Here is an 8618-nt window from a genome sequence, read left to right on the forward strand (position 1 = left end):
ACTCAGAGAGAGCACTTATCCACCTTAGAGTTTCAACTGGTGTGAAGTGAACCCAGGCTAAATTTTACCCCCGTTTTACCATGGTCACTCTGATTGTTCCACCTGTCCTCAAGTCCCAATACCCACCCTCCACACACACCACATGGATGTTATTAGTAATCTTTTCATCCTGTTTTTGGTTTAGTTGAATTTCAAGATCTTGCGGTGGGTTTGCAGCTTTCAGTAATGTGAAGCATCGTAGGCTATTAGCTTGACAGGAGGAGCTTGTTTTTTTATTTCCCCTTCAGAATTGTTTAACAAATTGCATTTGCATAAACTGCCAGGCATTCAAAAGTGTTTGACAAACTGAAGCATGCTACAGATTCAGCTTCTTTTGGCACGTATGGTCAGTGATACGTACTTCGTTGGAGTGGGTTTGTCTCCTAAAGAGTCTTTGAAGATGTTGCTCTATACACTTAATAAAAGAGACAAAAGGTGTTGGGGCAAAGCTTCTTGTCTTGGATTTATTTTTTTAAGTGTGAATCCTGAGAGGAACTGTGGTCACAGCTAACTCCTGAGAGAGCTCCCCTCCACACGTCCTGTCTCTGTCCATCCATGGTTGCTCCCGACAGAAGCAACACGGTGATCACTAGCCTCTTGGTGTCTCTTTTTTGTTTAATTTTTCCTTAATGTTTTTGCAGGTGATTGGAGAATTTTATAGCTACAATGGTATAGTCGGACTCCTTTGGAGCACCTGTCATTTGTGTTTTTACTGTTGTTTCAAATTTTTGTTAGAATGAATAAGAAGCCAAAGAAAAATGTTTCCCAAAGACACTCATCTAATTATTGAGTTGCACAGTTTCCCTTTAAATGGGTGTCTAGTTTTTTTTTTAGCTCCTGATTTGTTTCATTCGTTTGTTTCCTTTGAAAATGTTCATAATATTTAATTACCCTCACTAATTCCTCAGTGCTTAGATTGTTACAGGCTTTGTTTGTTATTTTTATAGAATTCATCTTGCCCTTTTTTACAACCGATTTTCCATTCTCTTGGAGTTACTGAGTATAGCACATTGATTATGCAAAATCTTTTTATCTCTATCACATTTATATTTTGTTCTAAATGACATTGTTAAAAATTCATAAAATTGGTCTGTATCAGTTCCTTACAGTTAAATTGAAAAAAAAAAAGAAGGATGCATCACTTCAGCATGTTCAGAACATTTGCAACCCTAGAGATTTTTTTCTGAGCACAAAATGTGTTCAAGAGCATAAGCCAGCCTCAGAGGCACAAAAGATGAAAACAACTGAATTAGTTTCATTCACTCTATTCTTTGGAGTCAAGAAATTAACCCAGAAATAACATGAATAGTGAGATGATGAGCTGAGAATCGGAAATGTTTTCAACTTCCTTTATCTAAGATGCTCCTTGTTTGGAGGTGACTTTGTACATTTTCATGTCATTAATGACTGCAGATTAAAACTGAAAAGAGAAAAAAGTATTGTATCCAGATCTTACTGGCCCAAACCAATTGTGTGATATTATACTTTAGAGACATGGGTATTTTTCTTCATAGGGTATCTTTCTTTTTGCCCTCTTCTACAATATTTGGTAGGCCACATGTTTAATCACATAGAGGCCATAAGAAATACAAATGCTTGGAAGTTCACAGGGCCACGTAAGAGCTTGATGGCTTGGGGAACATGAGAAGAAATTTCATTTTTACTTGGCAGTAAGACATGAGACGACAGAAGCCTTACGGACGCAAGTAGACAATTTAGAGGAGGCCATCGCTTCTGGCGAGTGGGCGGGGCTTGTTGAAGTCTTCCGGTGGATCTTCCGGTTCTTCTTGCCCTGCCCCCAACATCCAACTACTCCATGCTCGCGTCTCCTGGTCTTTTAGTCTGTAAACGTTCTGATCCTCCGGAACACATCACAGGGGAAAAGGTGACGTTACAGGAAACTCTGGGAGCAAGGCTGAAGAGGGGGGCAAAAAAAAAAAAAAATGACTTGAAAATTCATCATCCAAATTATGACAAAATAATGAACAGCTATAAATGTATGGCCCATATCTTTTTCATATTTCTAAATAGTGCTATCAGGAAGGGCCTTTCTCTCTGACAAAGACTCAATGAGAGGGTATGGAAAAGTTGCTTTGAAAAAGTTACTTTTAAGATATTTAAGACTACTTTTTAAACATAACATAGTTTTGCTTATGGGGTTCAACAAACACCAAGAGGCTGTTTCAAGATCTGTTTTAAACAAATTCTAATTTAGGATAAAGAGAAGCCATTCCAGCACTGGACCAAAGATTCCTGAACCAAATTATTTTTGTGTTTTAAGCAAGTTTCCTGGGCTTGTAGTCTGGAGGTGCCAGGGCACCTCAGCCTGCCTTAACCTACCTGCTCTGGGCCGGTAGGATTACACAGAGAACCAAGCTCAAGGGTCATTTACATGTATTTCTTCCCAACTCTGTATCCAGTGGTCTCATATGGTGACTTGAAATTGGCCATGATGAAAGAATTTATACCACAGATACTGGCCGGTTCTACAAATCACACCTTTATTCCCTGAGTTAGTCATTTAAATATTTGCCAGAATATCTGTTTCTACTGATAATTTTAGGACACTTGCTTTGAAAACTCCGTGTTGGTCTGATTATGTGGAACTGTTTGCTTTCAGCGTTTATTTGCCACTAACTCTTAGACACAAGCTCTAGGGACTCGGATTTAGTTTCCTGAGCCCTACAGGCTGGACTGGGTGGGGCCTGGGCCTGGGGAGTTCAGGCAGGGGCTTCTGACGAGCTCTGTGGCCTGTCTCCCCGCTCCCGCCAGACTATGTGCTATCCCACCTGGATCCTCACTGTTGGCAGCTAGAAGCAGCCGCCGTGTGTCCCGAAGAGCTTGCTCGGTGAGGAATTCCCAGAGCATAGGCTCTCTCTGCTCTGTGGTCACACTTCCCAGTGAAAGTCAAAGGTCTTTTTGTTATCGTCTACTTATATCATCCTGTGTTTTCCCCAAGTCTGCCCCCTGCACACAGTTTATAGGGTACACCTTGCAAGCATTGCAACAGTCTCTTTTCTGGGATGAAATAAACAGTACGTGCAAGGACAGAGTACATGGGAACAACATCTTTGCATAAGGCTGACTTCTAATGAGATCAAAGCATTGGATAAAAGTGGTCACATTCTCACAGTCCTGTAGGCACGATTGTGGGGCAATGAGAGTGCCGGGCCCTGGTTTCACGTCTGGCTGATGTATAGAGCTGGGCTTGGCATTTCAATAAAAAAATGGCAAAGGTTTGGCCTGGTTTACTGGTGAGACGTTTTGTGTGGTGTGGGTGTATTACATACAAACTCTCCCGAGGCTCGGGCGGGAGTGAATTGTTCCAGTCTCCTGCAAGTGCCATAATTCATTAGCCACTTGCACCTGTCGTGCGGCAGGTTTCTTTCCCAGCGGGAACCAGGCCCCCTCCAAGCAGCCACCCTCTCCTGGGACTAAAGCAAAAGTGCAGTGTTGTGGGTGCGCGTTGCGTCTGTTGTCTATTTGCATCTTCGACCTTCTTGTTGGGCACCTTTCCAACTCTTCTGGCTAAAGCGGCATTGCTTTCCCTTTGAACGAAATATTTTTCTCTCTTTACAACCCAATTTATGAATATTTGAAATACTCTTTGTGTGTGTGTGTGTGGTGGGGGGGGCAGGGAGTGTATAGGGGACTGTGGAAAAGAAGTTTAAGAGAAAAAAAAAAATCCAGATTATAGACATGAACTTCGCCAATAGACACTTTGGACACTTTGCCAAATCTGGTGCTTCCTTCCTTTGGGGAGGTCATTCTTGAAGAATTGTGTCTGTCCTTCATCTCAGTAGAAGTAATTTATTGCCATTCACTTTCAACTGTACTTTCACATTTCAGTTTTCTTGTACTATTTTTGGTAGAAAATTGGCAGCCTTGAGTTGCCAACCATGCAGGGAAATTTTTAAGTCTTTAAAATTTTTTTTTCAGTATCAGTCGTAACTTGATTTTTATTTTATAAAAAGTACTCCTTTGGTTTTTGTCATTTCCTCTTTGGACTCTCTTAACTGTATTTGAAAATGGACACATGATGAAACCTAATAATAAAATTCTGAGCACAGATTTCTCTCTTGGCAACATTCTTGAACCATGATCATACTTTTGTAATGCTGTGTCCTAAACGCCAGAATGACATTTATAGCTTGCTAGCTGTTGAGCCCGCTTAACCTTGAACCAGCTTCAAGGCCTTCATGTCAGCATTAGCAGACAGAGCCCCCTGCTGGAAGTTCTGGGGACCAGATTTCCATTGGAAATGGAGGTGGGGCAGCGGGAGGCAGGGGAGAGGGCTGGGGGGAGAGGGCTGAGGGGGAGGCATGGGGGGACGGGAGCGGCTGTCCCAAGCGCTGGGAGACCAGGAGGCTGGAATATGACCAATGCTGTGAAAAAAATAGATGGCATGCTTTTGACTAACTGCATGAGTTATTATCTCAATGAATGTTTTTCAATAGCTGTTCATGTCCTTTTGAAAGTTTGGGTGATAAAGGCAGGGAACCTGATCTCTTCCAATCATGGACTGTTTCTCAAATTAGTATTTCCTGAGAAAGATTCTTTAGGTTGTTGATAGGTATGCAGGAAGAAATGGGGTCCTACGGTGCAAGTAAGTTCTAAGGGTGGATTAAATACAATCAAACAGGATTCTTGGTTGCAGCACTTATCAGAGTCTTTAATATGAAAATAGTATTTCAAACAAGACACTGAGCTTCCCCTAAAATTGTTGGGCTGTGGACCTCTACGTGATACTCTTATTAATGTTTTTGGAAGTGTTTCACAGAATATCAATGTAGGAAATCCATTGATGTTCCTCTCATTTTTTTCTAAGAGTTCTGTTTTAAAGAATATTTTATTTCAATTTTATTCCAATGTTTCCAAAGTATACAACATTGAAAGCTATTTCTTATCAATATTTTTACTGTTGTTTTTAATGCTGAGAGACACAGTGCTTCGACACTTAATGATTTTTTAAAAAAATTATCTTGAGTCTAATTCATCTTGGATCTTTGTTCAATGTTTGTGCTAGTCTTACCAATATCTTTGTTTAGACCCAAATTAACTAATATTTTGTAGATATTACCTTTCCTTAGCTTCTATACACATGCTTTGTTTTAACAATTGGCAGTTTAAAAAAAAGTAAGACTTAAGAGTTGTAGGCAAATACAGTATTGATTCTATATTGGGAAAAAGCAAACTGGTCTTATACAAACATTACAAAAACAAACTCCTCTCATAAAATCAAAAGCTGCCTGAAAAGGAAGGCTTCTTATTTTTATTAGAATTACAGGGCTTTCTCTTAAAATCTGCTACTTTAAAAACATTCCTCTGGGATCATGGACAGATGCTTTTCGTTTTCTAACTGTGACTGACCAAGAGGGATATGTACTAGAAAACATAAAAACTCATGAGAAATTTCTAATTTTGCCAGATTTCCAGCTTGAAAGCTTTACAAGGTTCTAATTGTGCAGATCACGTTTTAGTAAACAAGTGTTCTGTCTCAGCCAGATCTTCTGTTTCTCGGGGGTCTGTTCCTAGTTATCATATCACCTAAAACGCTGACACCCAGTACACAGGTTTTAGTCCCCTATGCCCTCCAGCTGTGATTAGTTTCTGTAAGACAGCGTTCCCCGGTTCCCCGGGGGACGCGGGTCCACTGGCCGAGCTTCAGCCTTGTTCTCCGGAGGAGCGCATCACGTGGCCCCTCTGTTAGATGTAGGCCACTGCAAACTGTGGAAGAACGTGGTCAGAGTGATTAGGGTCACGCGGCGCTTACTGGACTGTCTCCATTCAGGACTTGCATTCTGGAAAGATTCTCGGCTTTAGGCGGAGAGCTGCTTTGCTCAGGAGGGAGAGAAAATTAATTCTCCAGTCCGAGATCCTCCTTCTCAACGCTGCGTCCTGAGGTTGTTGGTAAATTCTGCTCTCACCCTGCTGATTCGGGGTCAGAAGACATCTGCTCGAGCTTCTGACTTGGAGGGCTCCAGCAGGAGAGAGACGTGCTGTCTGTCCTTCTGGGACAGGGGTGATTCCACCCAGAACCCCCAGACCAGGGCTCTCAGGACTTACCAGCGACTTCATGGAACCTCCTCCAGGGCTGTGCATCCTGACTCTGCAAAAAAAGCTTTCCTTCTGTGTGCTTCTCCTTTGAGAAAGACCAATACATAAATATTTGATTTAAATCAAACACACTCACATGTATGGGATAATTGTGCTGAGTGGCTCAGTCGTTCGGCTCTTTGCAACCCCGTGGACTGTAGCCCACCAGGCTCCTCGGTCCATGAAATTCTCCAGGCCAGAATTAGATAATTGCTTCTTGCCATGACAGAAATACTCTTTACTCTGAAACGTATTTGATTCCTTCAAATGCAAGGTCGCTGTAAATATGATGGACATGTGAAAGAACAAAAAGTCCTTTTCAGGCCCACAGCTGCTGTGGGCATGGGGGCATGGCTGGCCTCTGTGCCCTGCACTCCTGAAAACAAAATGCATCATCCCACCCGTCCCAGAATAGTGCCTGGCGCCTCCTCACTCCTTCCAAGGGGGGGTCCCAGGCAAAACTCAGAATGCCTGACGATTCTCGGGACATGCTTCTACCCAACAGTTACTCCCTGTCCATCTGAAATTTGAACTTAGCTGGCATCCTATTTCTATCTTCTAAATCCAGCCACCCTAATTCCAAGTTCCTTAGAGTCTTCACAGACCAGACACTAGCTTTTCTAAAAATGACTTGTGTTCTGAGACAAGGAAAGTAAGCCGAATGGCAGTTCTTTTTACGGACAGCCCACTAAACTCTCAAGACTCACACTGTGGTTGGTTCCCACACTCGTGCCAGGACCTGGGGCTTTCTCTGTCGGATGACGTAGAAGCTGCCAGCCGTTCTGCACCGCTGCCCCTAAAAGCCTAACCTCTCAGCTGTCACCTAAGGATCCGGTGGCCCGGCCACACCTGACCTGGGAATAGGACATCTTATTCTGGAAACGAGGCCTCCTCGCGCCGGAGGGTCTGGCTCCCTCCCAGCCTCTCCAGCGCCTCCTCCTGCAGGAAGCCCCCAAGGGCTGCTGCTCACACCTACCTCCTCCCCCGCCTCGTTCTCTTCGGAGCCCCAGGTCTGCTCTGCTGACAGTGTATTCAGGGGCACTCACACTGTGTTCTGACTCACCTCTGTGCCGTCATCTCCTCAACCTTGCAAAGACCTTGGGAGCACAGTTTTGAGTTTTTCTGGCATTCCCCCATATATTGTGCACTATTCTTAGCAAGTGTTTAGTAAACGCTTCCTGAATGAATAAAAACGTCATCCCGACAGAAGTTCAAGCCATACACTCAAGAGATTTAGCCTGACAATCTGACTAACATGTTCAAAAACCCATTTTTCTGTGAAATAACAGATCTTACCAACGGCTCTTGTAATAATCCTTGTGGAGTGGAGGGGAGGGTGGAAATTTATCAGCTTCTTTTAATACCAGAAAGATAATCCCACAGCCCAAGCTTCATCCTGGCAATTATGTCAGTTCTTTGTTGCTCTGCTTTAGATTCTGGGTCCTCAGTTCTCAGGGAATGTTGGGGAGTGACCTGGGTCTTCTACTTTTTTGGTCCAAATTCTCTTTCTTTCCACCCGACCCCCTTACCCGCTCAGCTCGCCCTATAACTCTTAAAACAGTTTGCCTCACGAGGCCCCTGACTTTGCTACTGTTTCTCCTTCCACTTAATCAAAACATTCTTTGGTTCCTCTTTCTGATTATCTTGGAAGAGAGGAGAGAATTCTGACTTTGGAGTCAGAAAGTCTGAGTTCAAACCCTGCTTCGAATTCCTTCCAGGGCTCAACTGGATCCCAGCGCCTTGTCCTGCCTTGGAGAGCAGAGTGGAGGGCTTGGGGGCTGGTGAGTAAAGCGACAGAGCATGATGCTCACCATACTCGGAGCGCCCGGCGTGTAAGTGAGTGAGTCAGCCATCAGACTGAACGTTTCTCGCCCTTGCATTTTAGAGACCTGGAGAAGGACAGGCGGGCTACAGCCCATAGGCTGTAAAGAGGGTCGTAAAGAGTCAGACACGACGGAGCGAGTGGACAACAGCAAAACACCCAAACACTGCACGCTTCACCCTCCCCGCCACCCGACTCCTCAAGGCCTTCCATTCATTAGCCCGGGAGGGCGGCTCTGTTGATTATCCCTCCATCGACTCCTTTTCCAGGCATGATCTGAGGCCCATCCTGTCAAAATAAACGTTTGGTTTCCCAGCCTGCTCAGAGCTGAGGTATGGATAACGAAAGTGAGTCACCGGTGGTCTCCTATGCAGGGTGTTTCAGGGGAGTCTGTATTTGGGGTTACCCGACCCACTAGGAGGAAAAGGCAATGGCACCCCACTCCAGTCCTCTTGCCTGGAAAATCCCACGGATGGAGGAGCCTGGTGGGCTGCAGTCCATGGGGTCGCGAAGAGTCGGACACGACTGAGCGACTTCACTTTCTCTTTTCACTTTCATGCACTGGAGAGGGAAATGGCAACCCACTCCATTGTTCTTGCCTGGAGAATCCCAGGGACGGGGGAGCCTGGTGGGCTGCCGTCTGTGGGGCCGCACAGAGTTG

At 44.3% G+C, this 8618-nt stretch overlaps 2 long non-coding RNA genes across 2 annotated transcripts; one reads left to right on the forward strand and one right to left on the reverse strand.

Moving 5' to 3' along the window:
- Positions 1-379: 379 nt before the first annotated feature.
- LOC122434094 lies at positions 380-6457 on the reverse strand. The gene is made up of 3 exons (XR_006267242.1): positions 6233-6457; positions 6106-6148; positions 380-1954 (listed from the first exon to the last, which is right to left on the reverse strand). It is a non-coding gene; the product is annotated as an uncharacterized LOC122434094 (long non-coding RNA).
- On the forward strand, positions 4209-8258 carry LOC122434093. Its single transcript, XR_006267241.1, has 3 exons — positions 4209-4306; positions 7854-7916; positions 8021-8258. It is a non-coding gene; the product is annotated as an uncharacterized LOC122434093 (long non-coding RNA).
- Positions 8259-8618: the final 360 nt, after the last annotated feature.

The sequence above is a fragment of the Cervus canadensis genome, chromosome 33 (genome assembly GCF_019320065.1).
Source record: "Cervus canadensis isolate Bull #8, Minnesota chromosome 33, ASM1932006v1, whole genome shotgun sequence".
Classification (NCBI taxonomy): domain Eukaryota; kingdom Metazoa; phylum Chordata; class Mammalia; order Artiodactyla; family Cervidae; genus Cervus; species Cervus canadensis.